The following is a 23,528-nucleotide window of genomic DNA, read 5'->3' as shown; positions in this document are numbered from 1 at the left end:
AAAGTATTCATACCAGCGAGGTCGTGCTTCACATAGAAAGAGAAATAGTGCAGCTTGACCTTTCCGACTCTGGTAGTTGCTCGTCCGCCCAGGGAAATACAGGCCAGTAAAAAATAATTGGATTAGATTAAATCGTATCAAATTATTTTTTGGTTGCTGCTGCACTGTGAAGCTATTTCTCGTTCTTAATTGGTTTCTAGTACTCATTTTTTATGTTATTGCCATGGAGGAACCCCAGATTGGCTGCCATTGACAGTGCAAAACGTTCCAATCCATTTTGACTGGGAGAGGCTGGCAGCAAATAGCAAGCAATGGATTAAATACAGGTAGTCCCAATTTACGAACGAGTTCCGTTCCTGGGCTGGCGACGTACTCCGGATTTCCGTGTGAATTGGAATTAACCCATAACTCATTCACTACCAGCCATTTTCACCGGAGCAACCCCCTTCGCTCCCGGCCGTTTTACTGGATTTTGACTGATTTTGCAAGGCCCACAGAAAGTTCTGTTCTATTGCTATTTAAACATGGAACCCACCAAAATAAAGATTAGACTGTTCTTTCAGCAGGAAAAAAACAGAGTTGAAAAACTGTTCGGAGTAATTTTATTCACCTCGAGGAATCGTTTAATTTTGCCAGCTCTAAGCATCACGTTTTGCCCGGACTACTTTTAGTGCCGGACAACGTGCTGACGTCACATGTGTAGAGGAAGAAGCAATTAAAAAAAAAAAAAAAAAAAACTTACTGCAGCCGACAGTCGCTACAAACTACGCCAACGTTGCTAAAAACTACGCCCACATGATGCTAGTGTGGTAGCAGGTAGTGTCCGATGCGTCTCATAGATATTTATTATTTATTATTATTATTTATTATTATATTCATAGATACAGTGGGGAGAACAAGTATTTGATACACTGTCAATGGGAAAACCCATTGGCAGTGTATCAAATACTTGTTCTCCCCACTGTATTTCATAGATAGACACTTCTCATCGCTAATAAATACAACGTTACTGTCACTCGCTCACGTAACGTTAGCCCTTCGGAGGGCTAGGTTTCTATTGATTATGACCACTGTCGATGCGTGGCTAACGTGTCTTACATACAGGCTTTATTTAATCTGTAAAAACACAGCGCTGTAGAGTGATGAGGGTGTAAAATTAAAACATAATAAAGCTAACCGTCAATTGTAGCTCAGTAGTCATTGCTGAATAAAACACCAAGTAGCAATGGTCCTTAATGTGCTCCAATACAGCAGGTATCATACATTTATTTTGAACACTGCAAAAACTCAAAATCCTATCAGTACTTACAGTTTAGATCAGGGGTGTCCAAACTTTTTGCAAAGGGGGCCAGATTTGGGGTGGTAAAAATGTTGGGGGCCGACACCCTTTACGTAGAACAATATATTTAAGCAAAATTTAGCTAGCCATTCAGTCTGTCACATCGTTTGGCCCAAATACGTACTACATTACCACAACAAAAATAGTCCGTCTGTTAACGGACCTTTGTCCGTTGACAACTTAAATATTTTCTTAATACTTCAAAATACTCATCTGAAGTACACGAAGATTCAATTTTGTCTCTGGTGTCCTTCGACAGCTCTTTGGTCTTGGCCATAGTAGAGATTGGAGTGTGACTGACTGAGGTTGTGGACAGGTGTGTTTTTTACGGATAATAAGTTAAAAAGGGTGCCATTAATACAGGTAACGAGTGGAGCCTCATTAGACCTCGTTAGAAGAAGTTAGACCTCTTTGACAGACAGAAATCTTGCTTGTTTGTAGGTGACCAAATACTTATTTTCCACTCTAATTTGGAAATAAATTATTTAAAAATCCAACAATGAATTTTTCTGTTTTTTTTTTTTTTTCCACATTCGGTCTCTCATGGTTGAGGTTTACCCATGTTGACAATTACAGGCCTCTCTAATCTTTTCAAGTAGGAGAACTTGCACAATTGGTGGTTGACTAAATACTTATTTGCCCCACTTTATACCCACACATTCCAGTCTTCTTCCACACACATACAAATACATCAACATCTTTCCACGCATACTCTTATCTGCTCATTGAGTGATTGTCATATCAAGTGCCATTGCCTGTATATAATTGTGCCTGTTGCCAAGTTGGATTTAAAAGTGCCAAAGACCAACTCCGCTCCTTTTGTTCTGACACACCGAGGCGTATGAACCATAAAACATATTGAACCCAGAACCTCATACAGTCCATTAGTCCAAATTAGAATCGATAAGGGAATCGATAAAGAATCGAATCGTTAAGCAATATCGATAATGGAATCGTAAAAACCTTATCAAATCCCATCCCTACTCACCGCCTTGCGACGTCAACAACAATGGCAACTAGGGTTGTTCCGATCATGTTTTTTTGGTCCCGATCCGATCCCGATTGTTTTAGTTTGAGTGTCTGCCGATCCCGGTATTTCCCGATCCGATTGCTTTTTTTTCCTCCCGATTCAATTCCAATCATTCCCGATGAGTTTTCCCGATCATATACATTTTGGCAATGCATTAAGAAAAAAATGTATAAAACTCGGACGAATATATACATTCAACATACAGTACATACTGTAAGTACTGTATTTGTTTGTTATGACAAAAAATCCTCAAGATGGCATTTACATTATTAACATTCTTTCTGTGAGAGGGATCCACAGATAGAAAGACTTGTAATTCTTAAAGGATAAATGTGACTTTGTATATTGTGACTAAATATTGCCATCTAGTGTATTTGTTGAGCTTTCAGTAAATGATACTGTAGCCATGCCCAAATGCATGATGGGAAGTGCGACTGTGCGTAGTGCTACCAATTGATATATCTTCTCTGCGTTGGGAAGTAAAATAGGGTGTTAAGAAAAAGATCAATTACTACCTTGCTTCCCCACATTGCTTCCCACGATATGTCGAATCGTAGGGAGAGGGATTGTAAGGCTTTAGCCATTTAAAAAAAGGCTCCAAAGGCTGCCAAAATTCACTCTACTCATTTTACGCTGCCTTTTAGCTCTCTATATAGGTAAAACGGCGCCATTATAGATTGAGCGAGAGAATGCGTGAGTGGGTCGTGCAGCGCATGCATTAATTGCGTTAAATATTTTAACCGCCGTTATCTGGATACATTTGATAACCCTACCTTAAGCCTTAACTAAAGACTCTGGATAAGTGTAACATATTATGTCTGTAACGTTAAATACAATTAGAAAACGATTTAATTAAAATATATATATATATATGTTAAAAATTGGCATTTCCGATATTTTTATGACGATTCCGATACTTTGAAAATGACGTGATCGGACCCGATCGAACCTACTAATACTCGTAACTATTTTTACAAATTGTATAAAAACGAAAACATCAACAGGGGTTTCAATATGAGATTATTTTAACTCATAATAACGTTTATTTTTAAGAACTACAAGTCTTTCTATCCGTGGATCCCTTTAAGATCATGGTTTGGTTAAATCAGTCCCCAAATCTGAACCCAATTCAAAACCAAGAGAGGTAAAGCTTTATGTAGTTTTGTTATGCAAAAGCCTAACTTTCTAGTCTTGCTGCAGGTACCATTTGTGCACAAGATAAACTTTTCACCGTGCAATGAGATTGTTCCGCCGGCCTCCTCCTTCTGCACGCCTACCGAAACTAATCTACACTCTGCTTTTTTAATAAAGGTCATTTCACACCCTCGGCATGAAATGGGAGATTTTATTCGATCGTAATGACGAGGGTGGAATGTTTATTAGGCATTCATTCGGTTTTCGAATCAATTTAACGAGCGAGGCTAATTTCTTGAGGGCAGCGCGTCTGTCGTTGTGATTATAGTTGCAAGTGGTAGCTACTGTACATTTTTTATTCCATGCTGCTGGCGATCATTTGCGGATATATGGCTCAAAACCAAGAAACGGAGAAAAGTTTTTTCTTTTCGTGAGCGCAGCATGTTTTATTAACAATTGACACCTAAAAATTTGTCTATATTGTTATTTTAAACTGCTAATGTAGCTAAATATTGTTTTAAACTCTTACAACTTAAGATATAACAGCCTGATTGACTTCCTAATGTCAAACTGTTCACTTAAACCCATGTTTCAGACCTGTTTTTTGTTCACACATCTTTACATCCTTTAGTGACACGACGTAACGCCTGCGGGTTTTTCCTCTTGAAATCGAAGCCGAGACTGGCCCTGAATCGATATTCAGCTTTATATTTGATGTCGACTTTGGTTGTCCCTGCAAGATGCTGTTATTTTGGTACTTCTTGACTTTTCTACACTTCATTTGCTCGGCAGACTGCCTGTTTGCTGCAAGCACCACGACCTTAAAGAAATCAATATCAGACTGAGAGCTTGCTCCTCGTTACTGATAATGCGTCATAAATATGCCCCTGCCAACATGGATAATAATGGATTTGGAAAAGACTTAACACCGTGTGCAACAGAATTACGGTTGTTATCTGGTCTAATGATTGTTTAGAAAGGTCTACTATAACTTATTTTTTAAATAATTTACTCAAAACCGGAATGAATTGAACCCTTACACATTGCTTTCCTGAGATGTGCGTTATATCACAGGGCTATCTCGAGACTACAATAACAAGTAGGAGTGGGAACCTCAGGGCACCCTACGATACGATACGATTCGCGATACAAGGCTCACAATAAGGATTATCTCACGATATCACGATACAGCGATTATCAATACAGTGCCTTGCAAAAGTATTCGGCTCCCTTGAATCTTGCAACCTTTCGCCACATTTCAGGCTTCAAACATAAAGATATGAAATTTAATTTTTTTGTCAAGAATCAACAACAAGTGGGACACAATCGTGAAGTGGAACAACATTTATTGGATAATTTAAACTTTTTTAACAAATAAAAAACTGAAAAGTGGGGCGTGCAATATTATTCGGCTCCTTTACTTTCAGTGCAGCAAACTCACTCCAGAAGTTCAGTGAGGATCTCTGAATGATCCAATGTTGTCCTAAATGACCAATGATGATAAATAGAATCCACCTGTGTGTAATCAAGTCTCCGTATAAATGCACCTGCTCTGTGATAGTCTCAGGGTTCTGTTTCAAGTGCAGAGAGCATTATGAAAACCAAGGAACACACCAGGCATGTCCGAGATACTGTTTTGGAGAAGTTTAAAGCCGGATTTGGATACAAAAAGATTTCCCAAGCTTTAAACATCTCAAGGAGCACTGTGCAAGCCATCATATTGAAATGGAAAGAGCATCAGACCACTGCAAATCTACCAAGACCCGGCCGTCCTTCCAAACTTTCTTCTCAGACAAGGAGAAAACTGATCAGAGATGCAGCCAAGAGGCCCATGATCACTCTGGATGAACTGCAGAGATCTACAGCTGAGGTGGAAGAGTCTGTCCATAGGACAACAATCACTCGTACACTGCACAAATCTGGCCTTTATGGAAGAGTGGCAAGAAGAAAGCCATTTCTCAAAGATATCCATAAAAAGTCTCGTTTAAAGTTTGCCACAAGCCACCTGGGAGACACACCAAACATGTGGAAGAAGGTGCTCTGGTCAGATGAAACCAAAATTGAACTTTTTGGCCACAATGCAAAACGATATGTTTGGCGTAAAAGCAACACAGCTCATCACCCTGAACACACCATCCCCACTGTCAAACATGGCGGTGGCAGCATCATGGTTTGGGCCTGCTTTTCTTCAGCAGGGACAGGGAAGATGGTTAAAATTGACGGGAAGATGGATGCAGCCAAATACAGGAACATTCTGGAAGAAAACCTGTTGGTATCTGCACAAGACCTGAGACTGGGACGGAGATTTATCTTCCAACAGGACAATGATCCAAAACATAAAGCCAAATCTACAATGGAATGGTTCAAAAATAAACGTATCCAGGTGTTAGAATGGCCAAGTCAAAGTCCAGACCTGAATCCAATTGAGAATCTGTGGAAAGAGCTGAAGACTGCTGTTCACAAACACTCTCCATCCAACTTCACTGAGCTCGAGCTGTTTTGCAAGGAAGAATGGGCAAGAATGTCAGTCTCTCGATGTGCAAAACTGATAGAAACATACCCCAAGCGACTTGCAGCTGTAATTGGAGCAAAAGGTGGCACTACAAAGTATTAACGCAAGGGGGCCGAATAATATTGCACGCCCCACTTTTCAGTTTTTTTATTTGTTAAAAAAGTTTAAATTATCCAATAAATTTTGTTCCACTTCAAGATTGTGTCCCACTTGTTGTTGATTCTTGACAAAAAATTTAAATTTTATATCTTTATGTTTGAAGCCTGAAATGTGGCGAAAGGTTGCAAGGTTCAAGGGGGCCGAATACTTTTGCAAGGCACTGTATATTGGTCAGAAATGTGATACATGATATTCTACGATACAACTGTTGAAACGAGAAAAAAAGATATTTCAAAATAGAAAAAAATACTGTTTAAGTCATTTACTAAACAGTGACACCTTCTCAGTGCAACATTGCTGTAAAACAGTGCTTCTCAATTATTTTCTGTTACGCCCCCCCCCCAAGGAAGACGTAAATGTTTCGTGCCCCCCCCCCAACTCTCTGCCGCCACTGTAAATAGTATCATTTGTCTATAAAATTACAATTATACGTAAGGCACAGACACATAGCGTTCAGTGTCTGGTAGGGATGGAAAAACCGAGGCTTTTCGAAACAATGAACCACTTTTGAGACAATTGCCCTAAATCGAATCACTGTTTCAAGGCGTTTGACACATTGTAAGAGCTCCATCTACTGGATAAACAGTGCACGTTTCTTTTTAAAACTAAACTTCTCAAATTGCCTCAGCATTGCATATCTTCAATAGAATTAAGTGGATGTCGTCTATTTCAACCGTGGGATCGTGTCGTCATTAAGTGTTATTTACACAATTAAAGTTGACCTTTTTAAGCCTGTGTCATTGCTTTGTCTGTGAAGATGTGTTCAAAGTAGGGCTGTCAAACGATTAAAATTTTTATCCCATGGATAAAATCCATGGATAGAAAGACTTGTAGTTCATTGTTGATGTCAATAATTACACCATGCTCACTCATGGTACTAACCCATAAAATCAGTTGGACCAAAACGCCAGCAGAGGACGCCAAACATACACACACAAAAAAACAAGTAACAAGCGGACATTACATTGTACTATCATTTTAGTCTGTTTGAGCGGGGCATGTGCGTTAATTGCGTCAAATATTTTAACGTGAATAATTTAAAAAATTAATTACCGCCCGTTAACGCGATAATTTTGACAGCCCTAGTTCAAAGCAGTATTTGTAATACACGACAGTGCTAGTCTTGTAAGTTGCTCGTCCTAGATGTCGGGGAGTAACTCTGTATTGTTAGTTTTTTGTAAAAATTACAGTACAGTAAGCACAGTGTTTGGGAACAGGTATATTATTTATTGCATACTATAAGGATTCCAAAATCATAAGATGGAAATAATTGAGCAGAATAAAAAGCAAATGTTTGTGAATTGTTTTATTTTATTTTTTAATTAAGTATCATTTCTGGGGCGGTGGATGTGTCGTATTTGTATATATTCTAGGGCTGTCAAAATTATCGTGTTAACGGGCGGTAATTAATTTTTTAAATTAATCACGTTAAAATATTTCACGCAATTAGCGCACATGCCCCGCTCAAACAGATTAAAATGACAGCACAGTGAAATGCCAACTAGTTACTTGTGTTTTTTGGAGTTTTGTCGCCCTCTGCTGGCGCTTGGGTGCGACTGATTTTATGGGCTTAAGCACCCATGTGCATTGTGTAATTATTGACATCAATAATGGCGGGCTACTAGTTTATTTTTTGACTGAAAATTTCACCAATTTTATTAAAACGAAAACATTAAGAGGGGTTTTAATATAAAATTTCTATAACTTGTACTAACATTTATCTTTTAAGAACTACACGTCTTTCTATTCATGGATCGCTTTAACAGAATGTAAATAATGTTTATGCCATCTAGTTGATTTATTGTTATAATAAACAAATACAGTACTTATCTACCGTATGTTGAATGTATATATCCATCTTGTGTCTTATCTTTCCATTCCAACAATAATTTACAAATATGGCATATTTTATAGATGGTTTGAACTGCGATTAATTAATTTTTAAGCTGTAATTAACTCGATTAAAAATTTTAATTGTTTGACAGCCCTAATATATTCTAAATATCTAAACGTATGCCACTATCTAGTGTATAACAATGTGAAGGAATTTAACTAAATTAAAGTGATACTGATATTCTCACTCCTCAATTGAAACTGAGCAAATGTTTGTTGCAGTCGCAAAAATTCCTCCTCTCCTGCCACTTTTTATTGCGTTCATACCAATTGAACGGGCGGGCTCCCATCGAGTTTTAATTTTCCCATGGAAACAGTGTGACTCGCTGACACATCTATGACGTACGATGCCTTCGTCAGCAGCGGTCACACGATTTTTGGCTTGCTCAACGCCATTTTCGGAACACTGCTTTCACACGCCTCTACTTTATTTGCTCGAATCGGATTCGAGCAGGAAGGCTCGAGCGTCCTATCTCTCGTTTCAGGTCGTCAGCGATTCAGCAAACTCTTGCGTGTTGACAGTCCATTACCGATTCGGCACACTCTTGCGTGTTGACCGTCCATTACCAATTTACCTGTTTGTTCTCTGTGCCTGCCAACATCAATAAAATCCTGTGTTCGCGTTACCCAAATGGTTCCTCCGTCTCGTACCTGACACACATGTTGCTCAGGGCGTTTCGGACTGCGACTTTGTGCGCATGCGTACTACATTTACAGGCTCAATGGAAAAAGGCAGTCTGAACGGGTACGCCAAAAAGACAGATATGAAGATAATTCAAATTTGTGCATTCAGAACTGTGGTATGAATAGGGTTGGGCATCGTTTGAATTTGAACCATTCAGATTTCACGTTTCGATTCCGGTTTCAAACAATTCTTGATTCTGATTCTTTTAATAGGCAGGGTAAAAAAAATTGCATACCGTATTTTTCGGACTACAAGTCACACCTGAGTATAAGTCGCACCAGCCATAAAATGCCCAACGAAGAGAAAAAAAAACATATAAGTCGCACCGGAGTATACCGTAATTTCCCAAATATAAGGCACACCCGTGTATAATGCGCACCCCAAATTTACTTGTAAAATCTAGGGGAAATTATTGTACTCATTTATAACGCGCACCCTAATTTTAGCACCAATAAATAGAAGAATACAAGAAAACAGAGCTCGTGTACAGATGCAAAAATGTCATTTTACTGACCGGTGAAACACAGCACAAGCATAGCACATTGGTAGTTCAAAACATTACCGTAAACTGACCATATGTACGGTAATAATATGATCTGATAACTTCTTGAACTTACCAGAATCCAGGAGGTAACAAAACAGATGTGACTTTTCTTTTAAAGGCTGCTGTATAACTTGCTCGTTTCATTATGATGAATAAATGTTTCTTCCATGGATTGATACAGTAAAATGAAAGTGAGAACGTAAGTCGGAAATCGGTAAGAGCTCATCGCTGTCGACACGACAGTAACAATAGGAACTATTGTTATTTGGGTTTGAGTTTCCCGAGGGGCAGATATAGTTGATGGACACAGGAAGTCTGTGTGCTTACGTTTGTTATGGTCCGAGTTGCGGAACTGCAATAAACGTTGACTCAAATAAGTTCAAGAAACTAAATTCTGTGCTTTATGAAGAGTGAAAAAAGCAGAATTTAACACAGATGAAATCATTCAGCCGAATAGAGTGAAGTATTACCGAAATAAAATGGTGACGTCACGTACCGTAATGGTCGGCAACGGGTCGCCGCATACGTTTCTTCAACACAACGTGGCCGTGTCAATTTTTTTAAAAAATCGGTTTTTATATATATATGAAATATATACATATTTCTATCTCCATCCATGTACCCATTTATAATGCGCACCATGATTTTACAAGTTGAATTTGGGGAAAAAAAGTGCGTGTTATATTCGGGAAATTGCGGTAAGTCTCATTTTTGGGGGAAATTTACTTGATAAAATCCAACACATAGAACAGACATGTCATCTTCAAAGGCAATTTAATCGAAAAATACAATAGAGAACATGCTGAATAAGTGTACAGTGCATGAACAACAAAATGCGAATATACTGTCCTCACCGGGACGCTACGGCTCGGTCCTTGCTATTCAGCGAGCTAAACTCCCAAATGATGATGCTGGACGTCTGTATAATTTGCTGAATCAATTTCGTCCTCGATACAAAACAGATTCGCATCAACATAAATAAATGATAATTAGGTGCTTTTACAACAATGACAAAAACAGTTAGCATGCATTCGCTAGCATTAGCACATCGTTCAAACAACCACACAACTGGCTCTAAGTGTCCGATCGCGGGTGGAAAACAGACAACAACAACAGAAAAGATGACACACACACACAGGCGTTGCCTCTGTAGAGATATTTTACAAGCATAAACAATGAACGTAGATTCGCAGCCGTGTTTCTCTCTCGCTAACTCGCCCACTCACTCAGCTACGTAGCTGTCGGTCTTCATGTAAACAAGTTCAAGTGCGCCCCCACGTGGACGTGAAAACACCACAAACTAAAAGCATGCATTTCAATATAAAAAAGTCAATAATACAATTGAACACATATTGCCAAAGGCAGAACGCGAACGTGGCCATAGTTATTAAGAGTTATTCAGATAACTATAGCATAAAGAACATGCTAACAAGTTTACCAAACCACCAGTGTCACTCCAAAACACCAAAATAACATGTGAAATGATATAATGTGTTAATAATTTCACACATAAGTCGCCCCTGAGTATAAGTCTCACCCCCAGCCAAACTATGAAAAAAAACTGCGACTTATTGTCCAAAAAATACGGTAATTTAAATTAATTTCTTAACGCCTCGATTATTTTTTTCCTCCTCATTTTCCTCCTTTTTTATGTATTACACTGGATCAGAGTGGAATTGGTGATCTGTCCAATAAAATGCATTTACAAGAACGCCCCCACTATTTGCGGCAGGGTTAAGGGTCTGTGTTCTTGTTTTAATTCAATGGCTTGGATTTAATTGAAGTGCCCCTTGTCTCATTCCCCTATATTTAGGGCCCGAGCACTAAGCGTGCGAAGGCCCTATTGTTTTGCAAAGGATTATTTTTTTATTTTATTTTATTTTTTTTTTCAGGGCAAATGAAAACGGCCAATTCGGAGGCCTGAACATGCACGAAAAGTCACCAAAATTTGCACATACGTGCAGAAAATTGTAAATTTAGATAATTTTGCAACGTTGCAAAAAAATGTAACAAAATGGCTCAGTGGCGCCCCCTTGAAATTTTAAAATTGGCCTATAATATTAGGGTCTGTCAGCGTAGGGCAATGAAATTTGGGGAGTCTATACCTTGTCCAAAACCGCTCCAAAAAAGCATTTACACCCATATTCCAAACCCAACAGGAAATCGGTTATTTTGGATCGAATATGAAATTTTTATCGATTTACAGGGTGCACATTTGAGACCTTTTCGCCGAGGGAGTTAGTTGGATCATCTTCAAAATTGGTGAGAATGTTCAAGAGACATATGAGAGCTTAAGTTTTCAAAATGGTGCGTTTTCATTCACGGGTCTGACCTAGGCGTGGTGCCAAAGTCAGCCATTTTTTCGGCAAAATGACAAGTTCAGTAAATGACTAATAGTTCCTTGACACAACGTTCAATCTTTTTCATATCTGGTATGTATGTGCGGTATCCCACCCTTAACACGAGTGCATTGAAATATTACCCATTAGGCCTAGCGCCCCCTAGTGAGAACAGGAAATGCCTTTTTTTACGCGACAGGTTCCTCCTCCAAGGGAAAAAAATCTGTTGACCTCAAACCTGCATCAGGGGAGCCTTAAGACCTGTGTTCAGGTGCCTGATAAAAAATATTGAGGTTTCGTTGAAGCGGAGGGGTCCAAACAGGAAAGTGAAAATGACCGTCAACAATTTGTCACGCAAAATACTTTGAACAGTCATAACTCAGCAGATATACAACATATCTGCGCCAAACTTCCCATGCTTGTTGAGAGTCATACCCTGAAGGGTCTTGTAAGGGTCATTTGCATCAACTCTACAGTGCCAACTAGTGGCGACAGAAAGGAGTTTTAAAAAAGGCCTTTCCTATTGGGTTTTTTCAACATAGAGCAATGAAATTTGGGGAGTCTATACCTTATGCAAAACTGTTCCAAAAAGTCTCTTGCACCCATTTTCCAAATCCAACAGAAAATCGGGTATTTTGGATCGAATGTGATATTTTTATCCATTTGTAGTATAGTTTACATTTGGAGGCCTAAACATGCACGAAAACTCACCAAATTTTGCACATACATGTGGCTTTGCGTGGATTTTGATAATCTAGCGATGTTACAAAAAAATGTAACAAAATGGCTCAGTGGCGCCCCCTTGAATTTTTCAAAGAGGCGTTTCCTATTAGGTTCTTTTAACGTAGAGCAATGAAATTTGGGGAGTCGATACCTTGTGCAAAACTGCTCCAAAAAGTCTCTTGAACCCATATTCCAAACCCAACAGGAAATTGGGTATTTTAGATCGAATGTGAAATTTTTATCAATTAACAGGGTGCACATTTGAGACCTTGTCACAGAGGGAGTTAGTTGGATCATTTTCAAAATTGGTGAGACTATTCAGGAGACATAGGAGATCTAAAATTTTCAAAATGGTGCGTTTTCATTCATTGGTCTGACCTGGGCGTGGTGCCAAAGTCGGCCATTTTTTCGGCAAAATGACAAATTCAGTAAAACACTAATAGCTCCTTGACACAACATTCAATCTTTTTCATATCTGGCATGTATGTGCTGGATCCCACCCTTAACATGAGTGCATTGAAACATTACCCATTAGGCCTAGCGCCCCCTAGTGGGAACAGGAAATGCCTTTTTTTTACTAAACAGGCTCGTCCTCCAAGGAAAAAAAAAAAATTATCTGAAACCTGCATCAGGGGAGCCATAAGACATGTTTTCAGGTGCCTGATGAAAAATACTGAGGTTTGGTTGAAGCAGAATAGTCCAACAGAAGAGTGAAAATGACTGAAGCCATTTCGTCTCACAACAAGTTTTGAACAGTCATAACTTCTACAACATATCTGCGCCAAACATCTCGTGCTTGTTAAGTCATACTCTGAAGGGTCCTGTAGGGGTCATTTGCATCAACCCTATAGCGCCAACTAGTGGCAATAGAAAGTCACTCATTTTTCTAATATATTTCCTGTTCTTTTCAGGTTGGTCATTGTAGTTTCAAGACCTTTTGAAATACTTATTTTACGGCCCATGTCCACATGTCTCTGTCTGTTGCCGTGATGACCCTTTATTCACTCCTTTTTTGTAGTACTCTCTCCAATAGGGGTTTTTATCTCTTAGGTGTGTGAATGTAAAGAGGCAACTTTCGAGCATGTTAGGTTCTAATGAGATGATTAGAGAGGATGATCTGCCACCACCCTGACCTGCACACTGTCCGAGTTGCGCTAGATTGCGAGGGCCCGTTCAGTCCTGCTTGCAGGCCTAGTTCTTTATCGTATCTTGTCTTTTTCATTATTGATTCCAACTGTCCTTCTCAGCTCTACGCTTGTGCCAACCAATCACCTTGCCTCTGTCACTCGTCGTGGGTATTGCTCACGTCATTTTGTTTGTAGGGAAAACCATAAAATGTTACGGTCAAATTAACAGAATGAAGAACTAGATTTTATCTGTTGTTTTGCTGCAAACAACTGAAAGAAATATGGAACCGGTCGAATATTGGTGCCATCACTGCGCTCCCTTTTGCCATGTACGAGACGGAGGAACCAGTTTCGTATTAGGGTTGGGAATCTCTGGCATGAAGCCAATTCGATATGTATCTGGATACACAGGTTACGATTCGATTAAAAAACAGTACATTTTATAGGCCGAGCGATTCGATACAGTTTAAGAACGATACGGTTCGATACAGAGTGAAAACGATACGATAGTAAACATTTGTTGTGTGTGTTCGTACAGTATTTTAAAAATATAAAAAAAGAGCACATTTTTTAATAGCAAAATCGCTGACGACCTGACACTGAATGTTGTCTATTCGAGGCTTATATAGTGTTCTCAGTTGTTCTTTGTGACATAATAAAGGGTACACAGTACATGTGACGAAAGCTTTGTGATGCATGAGTGTGATGCAATATGCTGAAACATTAATAGCTGAAACATTAACACATAACACCTTTCTCATTCTACGCCCTCTCCAACCATGGATTGACCCTTCAAATGTGGCAGTCAAGCTGACATTTGAGCCAATAGTCCAGTCTAACTTAAGCTACCAGCAGCCTAGATGTGCTAGGTTAGATCCCATGCCAACTCTCACGCGCACACAGTAGATATCATCAAATAGCAACCTAGATGTGCTACGTTATTCTTAAACCTGAACGCACCCCAAGTCTTGGATGACAAATAAACAGCAGAGTAGACTCGCTACGGCTGGTAGTTTCTTCAATTTATTCAGCGTAAGTAACGCACCGCTTTTGACCGTCAGTAACGGCAACGGTGTTGTAACGGCGGAAAAAATAATTAGTTAGATTAGCCCGTTACTGAAAAAATAACGCCGTTATGTAACCGCGTTATTTATGACGGCGTTATTCCCAACACTGATCACGATACATCACCATTTCGATATTTTGTCCCACCCTTAGACATAATGTGCTACAGCAAAGCTGCTATGCTAGCACTGATAGCTGTTAGCCCTGAGTTTTATCAAATAGGCCTACTAAGAGGATTTGTCGTGCGGAAATTACGGTAGCTGCGAGCTACATATTGTTTTACTCACATTACCATTTTAGACATTAACCTCTCCGGTTCATCAAGCTGCGTATTTAACAATCCTGTCTGTTCAACTGGAATTGGACAAGTGAGAACTATTAGACGCCTTTATTGGAACGTGCAACGACACACACTGCAGGCTCAATTAGAAGCAAGCACGGTGGAGATAAAGCGTAGGAAATGACATTACTGCACGGGCAGATAACTCCCGTGCTTGCAGATAACACTTTCAGTCGGTGGAGGGATTACAACCGGGCGCCGTTTGACGACCGCCAAACGTCCTCCAATTGAGTGTCACACAAGTGCTCTCGCGGTGATTCTGTGATTTAATACCTCCATCTTTTCTTCGCTCCCATTTCCAGCATTTGAATGGATTTTTTTTTAATATACGTGTGAACAGGCAATACTAAAAATGGAACTGTCACCGCTGGCGAGGAAAACAAGTTACGAATTCGCTGACCTTATCTCCGATGGAGTGCATATATCACATGCTACGCTAATGAGAGCGAGGCCGATCTTCCGGCAAGTGGGAAGAGAAAAAGACTCTGTCGCGTCAGCCAATTTGTCACCGAAAGCTGTGCACATTTAAAACCAAGCTATATTTTAATGAGTCCTGCAGTGGAGGAAAAAAATACTACACTGTGTTGGTTCAAATGTTAATCACCAGAAAGCAAATTAAGCAGCTTGAATGTCAGATCTTCTCTTTTGCACTTTGTACTTTTTGGGAGTTGTAATTGGAGGCAAGTAAGTTGGGCTACTATACGTTCAAGACAAATCAGCTTTCGTGTGAAACATACAACAGGAGAGTCAGGTTTCTATTAATTGAGTAGATAGCAAAGTATAAATACCACGAGTTTCTTTTGACATTGATAGACGTCCAATACATTCCAATTTCAAATTGTTTGTGTTTTTTATGGCTTCAGGTGTGTACACGTATCAGATTAAATCGATCAAAGGTCCTTGAATCGACTCTTATCAACGAAAACTTTGAAATATCAGCAGGGTACATGTATAGTGGGGCAAATAAGTATTTAGTCAACCACTAATTGTGCAAGTTGTCACACTTGAAAATATTAGAGGCCTGTAATTGTCAACATGGGTAAACCTCAACCGTGAGAGAGAGAATGTGGAAATAAAAAACAGAAAATCACATTGTTTGATTTTTAAAGAATTTATTTGCAAATCATGGTGGAAAATAAGTATTTGGTCAATACCAAAAGTTCATCTCGATTCTTTGTTATGTACCCTTTGGTGGTAATAACGGAGGCCAAATGTTTTCTCTAACTCAAGCTTTTCACACACTGTTGCTTGTATTTTGGTCTATTACTCCATGCAGATCTCCTCTAGAGCACTTATGTTTTGGGGCTGTCGTTGGGCAACACGGACTTTCAACTCCCTCCACAGATTTTCTATGTGGTCAAGATCTGGAGACTGGCTATGCCATTCCAGGACCTTGAAATTTTTCTTACGAAGCCACTCGTTTGTTGCCCTGGCTGTGTGTTCGGGATCATTTTCATGCTGAAAAACCCGGCCACACCTCATCTTCAATGCCCTTGCTGATGGAAGGAGATTTTCACTCAAAATCTCTCGATACATGGCCCCATTCATTCTTTCCTTTACACAAATCAGTCATTCTCGTCCCTTTGCAGAAAAACAGCCCCAAAGCATGATGTTTCCACCCCCATGCTTCACATTGGGTATGGTGTTCTTCGGATGCAATTCAGTATTCTTTCTCCTCCAAACACGAGAACCATTGTTTCTACCAAAAAGTTCTTATTTTATTTCATCTGACCAATACACATTCTCCCAGTCCTCTTCTGGATCATCCAAATGCTCTCTAGCGAATCGCAGACGGGCCTGGACGTGTACTTTCTACAGCAGGGGGACACGTCTGGCAGTGCAGGATTTGAGTCCCTGGCGGCGCATTGTGTTACTGATAGTAGCCTTTGTTACTGTGGTCCCAGCTCTCTGTAGGTCATTCACTAGGTCCCCACGTGTGGTTCTGGGATTTTTGCCCACCGTTCTTGTTAACATTTTGACGCCACGGGGTGAGATCTTGCATGGAGCCCCAGATCGAGGGAGATCATCAGTGGTCTTTTATGTCTTCCATTTTCCAATAATTGCTCCCACTGTTGATTTCTTTACACCAAGCGTTTTACCTATTGCAGATTCCGTCTTGCAAGCCTGGTGCAGGTCTACAATTTTGTGTCTGGTGTCCTTCGACAGCTCTTTGGTCTTGGCCATAGTGGAGTTTGGAGTGTGACTGACAGGTGTGGACAGGTGTTTTTTATACCGATAATGAGTTAAAACAGGTTCCATTAATACAGGTAACGAGTGGAGCCTCGTTAGACTTCGTTAGAAGAAGTTAGACCTCTTTGACAGCCAGAAATCTTGCTTGTTTGTAGGTGACAAAATCCTTATTTTCCACTCTAATTTGGAAATAAATTCTTCAAAAATCAAACAGTGTGATTTTCTGTTTTTTTTTTTTTTTTCCACATTGTGTCTCTCATGGTTGAGGTTTACCCATGTTGACAATTACAGACCTCTCTAATCTTTTTAAGTAGAACTTGCACAATTGGTGGTTGACTAAATACTTATTTGCCCCACTGTATTTCCAAGGCAGAAACGTAGCAGAAAGCACTCACGAGTGTCAATGCGACCGACAGACACAGCACTGTGCAAGAAAATGACAAGGCGTGGCGGCTTTTATTTTTGTGTGGTGGGGAAACCCTGATCAGTAAATATCCGATCATTAGCGACTTTTAATGGGATGTCTTAAGTATTATTATCATCGTAACAATTATCAATCACATTTTGCTCTATGTTTATATTTAAAATATCACTGTAGGCAAGTAGTATCATCAATTTCAGAGGAATGTCTTTTTTTTTCATGGAAATTTAATATTTTATATTATTAAATATTTTATATTTAATATTTTATCAGGGTCTTTTTTCTTTAGTAAAAAAAAAAAAAAAAAGTCTTCCTATAACATTCACCACAATATGTTGGAATCGAAATAGCTTTTATTTTTGCAATGGTTTGAGCCGCACCTCAGGGGCAGGACACATTTGCAGAGGACAGTCCAGAGGGATACCCCAGGGGTCCTTTTCGGCCCCGCTGCTATTTTGCATGTATATGAATGACCTATCTGAAGGACTTCCTGTGGGTTAGCCAGCAGATGCATGCAGATGATAGCATGATTTATACATGCTGGAAAAGGTCTGGCAAGGACAATTGTAACCCTTTTGCATGTCTCATGGCCACCGTTTGAAAGTGCATTTGTGGTCATTAAAATAAAGAATGGCGCAATCAACGAGGTCCAAAGCACCTCTTGGAGCTTCCATGTAGGCCAAACAGATGTTTGTGATGCCAATATTGTTACTGCTTTGATTAATGATGCCAAACAAAAAAACTCGAGTTCTGCCGTGCAGAGGTCCCCGAACAGCAAGGCATTTAAGAACTACTTTTTCCAAGTGATTTCTTTCACATTCATCCGGTATTTTACTCCAAAAGAAAATTGCTTTAGGAGAAATTGGGAGATACAGATCTTAGACCTGCCCAGGTTGAATTTGGGACATTTCTGGCAGTGGCGCCACCAGGGGGTGGCCACGGCCACCCCTATAAATTGGTTGGCCACCCCACTGGCCACCCCGCTTGCCAGTATATCGTTAGATTGTTGTAGCATCAGTTATGCATTCCATCCCAAATGAATGCATTTATTTTGTTTTGTCAAATGTAGGGCTGTCAAATTTATCGCGTTAACGGGAGGTAATTATTTTTTTTAAATTAATCACGTGAAAATATTTATCGCAATTAACGCATTTGCGGTACGACTCATTCACGCATTGCCGCAAACAGCCTACAATGGTGCCATTTTACTTATATACAGAGATAAAAGGCAGTGTCAAGTGACTGGAGTAGATACAAGCATTCATTGGGGCCGTGCATTTTAATTGGCAAAAGCTTTGTCATCTCTCCCACAGCAACTATAAATATTGTGGGAAGCGACTTGGGGAAGAATGACAGGAGTTGATCTTTTAGTAGTGCACCCAACGCAGAGAAGATATAGCAGCATTTGCAGCCACCACACACAGTCATGGTTGCATCGCTTCTCATCATGCATTTGGGCAGAACAGTTAAGTCGCTACAGTGTCATTTACTGAAAGCTCAACAAATACACTAGATGGCAATATTTAGTCACAATATACAAAGTCATATTTATCCTTTAAGAATTACAAGTCTTTCTATCTGTGGATCCCTTTCACAGAAAGAATGTTGATGCCATCTTGTGGATTTATTGTTATAATAAACAAATACAGTACTTATGTACAGTATGTTGAATGTATATATCCGTCTTATCTTTCCATTCCAACAATAATTTACAGAAAAATATGGCATATTTTAGAGATGGTTTGAATTGCGATTAATTACGATAATTTCATTTTTAAGCTGTGATTAACTCGATTAAAAATTTTAATTGTTTGACAGCCCTAGTTAAATGTACACCTTATGCCTAATAAATCCATACCACAATAAAACAGAATTGTTGTGGAACTCAAAATGTTGACTGGACAGTTATGGACTATGCACATTAAATCATTAGTAACATCAAATATTACACAATACACCAAACTATATCAGTAGCCGTGTCCTTAAGTCTTTCTGATAGTTTTCCCCTGACCTTTTTACTGCAATAATACAATGAAAACCTGAAATTATGGCTTTTAGTTTTGGCCATTACAAGATTTTAAGTGGCCCCATCCGGCCACCCCTATAAAAAATTTCTCGAGGCGCCACTGATTTCAGGGACACTTCCTGTTGATTTGAGGACATTTAGGGGACACGTACCTGTGCAAATCGGCGTCACAGGCGGTTTTTGCTATGGGCAATGTGGGCGACCGCCCAGGGCGCAATCTATTTGGGGGCGCACAAGCGCCCTCGAGAGAAAAAAAAAAAAAAATCTGCTTGTTTTTTAGACGAATACCGCTCATTTTCACGTCGAGTTAGTAGAGTAGACACTAGGGCGCCCCTTACTATATTGTAAACTGCTGCTGAGAGTCGTAATTGTCAGAGGAAACGGCAGGGCAGTCGAATCAGCTGCTCGCATCCACAGAAAGAGTGACCAGAATGAGTCTCAATCTCTCACAGAGGAATAGCAAGGAGGGGGGCGGGGCCTCATACCCTGTATATACCCTGTACAGTTTTTCACAGGCGGGGCCCCATACCCTGTACAGCTTTTCACAGGCCACCTCATTATTCATGTGACTACTTGCATGAAATGGTGATTTTTTTCCAAGAAAGTCCATTAATGGGTCTATCATATTCCTCGTTCAATACTCTATAAGAAAAATATAACATATATGCATCTAAAATAATCCTAAACGATTTTATTAGCAATTTTAATACTCCTTTTAGCAAGGTTACTTGGGTATGCGGTATGCCGCTGCGTACGTTCCCATAGCAACCAGTCCTGTTATTGTCCTACGTCAAAAGCGCTGCATATTCTGAGAACGAGAATAGGCGTAAGCGTAAGGTGCGCATTTTGAGCAGAGGACGGCCACCCCACCTGTTAGGATTAATCTGTGTGTCCATGAACGAATGTAAGTATTTCCTCTTCATGCCATAAAGTTCTTATGATAAGTTAGAGCCGTCATCAGCGCGACCGTTTCGTGTTTTTCCTGTTACGTCAGCTGGTTGATCCCACTTGTTCTCGCTGCGTCGAGGAGAGCGTTCTTTACTTTATATTCGCATTGCACATTTGCTTTAAGAGGGAAGGTGTTAGTTTAGCATCTTAAAATGATGTTGTACATCCATATGAGTGTAAAGTGCTTAGTTTTCACCACTTATATGGCCAAGATGACCGCACGCAGCGTGCACTCGAACCCCCCGCCCCCACCTTCGTGTTCATTTTATGGCACAAATATGTATGTGTGTCACGTGACTCAGAGTGAGTGGGCGGCGATCGGGCCCTTTTTTAATTGGCAAAATGAAAAGTTATCCATCTGGAAATAAAAAAAGAAAAAAAAGCAGAAGAGGAGAAAAGGAAGCAAGACAGCGGTGAGTGTACTACTGGGGTACTGTTATTGTAGTTTTATGTCCTAATGTAGTCGAAGCACTGCAGACTAGTAGTAGTAAACCAATTAACTGCCTTAACTTGTTGTAACTATCTATTTAGCGTTTGCTAACAGCATTGCAGCATGCTAGCATTTCTTCATACATAAAGATGTTACCTAGAACATTAAATCAGTGTTTAGAATCACCATACACACTGATCAGCCAGACTGATAAGATGTTACATGATTCACTTCTGTGCCAGAATGTTATCCTTATTAAGTAAAAGCAATATAACTTACCAGCTAGTCAGTAGAATACGGTATGTGTAAAGGTATGTGTACTAAGCACAATAATAATAATCTTAATAATCTGAAGTACATTTTGTTTATTAAGGCAAATGTGTGTAAATAATTAAGGATAGTGTGAAGTGAATGAATAATGCAATGGGGGGGGGGGGGGGGGGGGGGGCACTTTGAGTGTCCAAAAAAGCGCTCTATGAGAGCGAGGCTTTATTAGACTTTTATTAAATATGCTATTGCTACAAGTCCAACTGTCCCCCTTACTTGCACATGCTCAAAGGGCCCCATGTTGCCTGTTGCCTAGGGCCCCCGGGGACCCTAGCTACGCCTCTGGGCGGGGGATAGACTATTTTCATAAAATAACGTAAAAAACGTAACACATTCTTGTGTTTGATGTCGGCGGGGGGTTGGGTAGTTTGGATGTCGGGGGGGAGGGGGGTGCTGACGGGGTGGTTCACCCAGGGCGCAAAAGTAGCCAGGACCGCCACCGATCGGCGTCCACGCAATGTAAATGCCATTGGAAATGAATGGGAAATGTGGACGTACATGGCCATCAATGGCATTGACCTACGTATGCGTTAGTGGAATCAGAGTACATTAGCATCAATAGAATTGACATACATGGCTGTCAATGGCATCCGTGTACATGGGCGTCAATGAAAAGTAAATGCCTTTGGAAATGAATATCCAATTTAGAGTTATATGGCTGTCATCGCGATTCCATTAGAAATGAATGGGAATGTTTAGGGGGAACCGTAAATTGTTTTCCAAATTCTGTATTCAACTTTTATGACCCCTCACCGTCCCGGAATTTTTGATGTCCAAATTATGTGATTTGGTCAAAAACTGTAGGACTAGATACATTTTTAAACTTTTTTTTTTTTCCCCAAAAAAAATCTGCGTTTACGGGTGAACAAAAAATATTTTGGGGCCGTTCGAAAAATTCCATGTGTCACAAAATCCCGTCGTTTCCATATTTGAACGGTGCCGCTCGGTCAAATGGTTTGGGCTGTGCGGCGCGCCGACAAAACACAGAGAATAAGACTATGACAGAAAGAATACCCCATTGGCTCGAATATAAGACAGTGTTTTTTGCATTGAAATAAGACTGAAAAAGTGGGGGTCTTATATTCGCGGTCTAGACATAATACCCATTCGCGACGCGATATGGCGCCAGATATCATTGAAGCGATGTTCTGTCATGACAGATCTCATCTACTCTCAAGTTTAACCAGTTTGCATTATTTTATTGCAATGTTTTTCCTTATTCAGATTTGTTTCAAGACTACAGTTACAGTTAGACTTCACTTCGATAGTTAATGCAGCCAATTTTGTTGTTTTATCACAATAGACTGGTTTATTTGCATTTCAAAAACCACAAGCCATTCATTTACGAATGTTATTGCACTTTAGTTTACATCAGGGGTGTCCAAAAAGTTTTTGCAAAGAGGGCCAGATTTGGTGTGGTAAAAATGTGGGGGGCCGACCTTGGCTGACGTCTTTTACATAGAACAATATATTTAAGCAAGTTTTAGCAAGCCATTCTGCGTGTCATATTTGCTTTATTATTTCTTTTTAATTAATAATTTCAACAATTTCGAAACTAGCCTTTGTGACGTTCTCTCTCGACTCTCGAGCTCTTGCGAAATACTTCTGCTGTGAAATTAAACTAGCTTCAAGTTGCTTCAATTTCTCGCTGCGTATCTTCCCTGTAATTTTGTACATGTCAGCGTGCCTTGTTCGGTAATATCGCCCCACATTGAACTCTTTAAAAACGATGACTGTCTCTTTGCAAATGAGGGAAACACAGTTGTTGCGTATTTTAGTGAAGAAATAGTCCAATTTCCACCTATCCTTGAAGCGTCGGCCATCGCAGTCAACTTCCTTTTTTTTTTTTTTTTTTTTTGTTGATTGTCGCCATTTTAAAAAATTGGGAGTAAAGGGTCACACGGGGTAATGTTGCTTGGAGTGCTGTTGCCTTTTAGTGGGTAAATGAGGAGCAGCATTTAGTGCGTAAGCTTCTTCATATGCTGATAGCAGTACTGCTGACCAATTTATTAAGTCTGTGTGCGGGCCAGACGTTATTGATTTTATGACAGAGGCTGGGGGCCTAATGAAATTTGACGATGGGCCGCATTTGGCCCCCGGGCCAGACTTTGGACATAACTGCCCTCAAATGAACATCAAGTGACATATACATGCCCCCAAAACCAGGAACATTGGCTGCGAATGTGCTGTTTCAATGCCGACTTTAGACGTCATCTCGATCTTTGACCCTCCCAGTCATAATGGATTGGACGTCTAGCACAGTCAATGGCAGCCAATGAGGTAAAACCGACTCTAT

General features: G+C 39.9%; 1 protein-coding gene across 7 annotated transcripts in view; it reads left to right on the top strand.

The window, feature by feature from the left end:
- The window catches only part of LOC130916974 (rho GTPase-activating protein 42-like), a 247,007-nt gene that overhangs the window by 103,582 nt on the left and 119,897 nt on the right, over nucleotides 1-23,528 (top strand). The gene's annotated exons all lie outside the window — the stretch shown is intronic.

Source organism: Corythoichthys intestinalis, chromosome 6 (assembly GCF_030265065.1).
Source record: "Corythoichthys intestinalis isolate RoL2023-P3 chromosome 6, ASM3026506v1, whole genome shotgun sequence".
Classification (NCBI taxonomy): Eukaryota; Metazoa; Chordata; class Actinopteri; order Syngnathiformes; family Syngnathidae; genus Corythoichthys; species Corythoichthys intestinalis.
The sequence above is the reverse complement of the archived record's forward strand: the minus strand, read 5'-3'. Positions and strand labels throughout refer to the sequence as shown.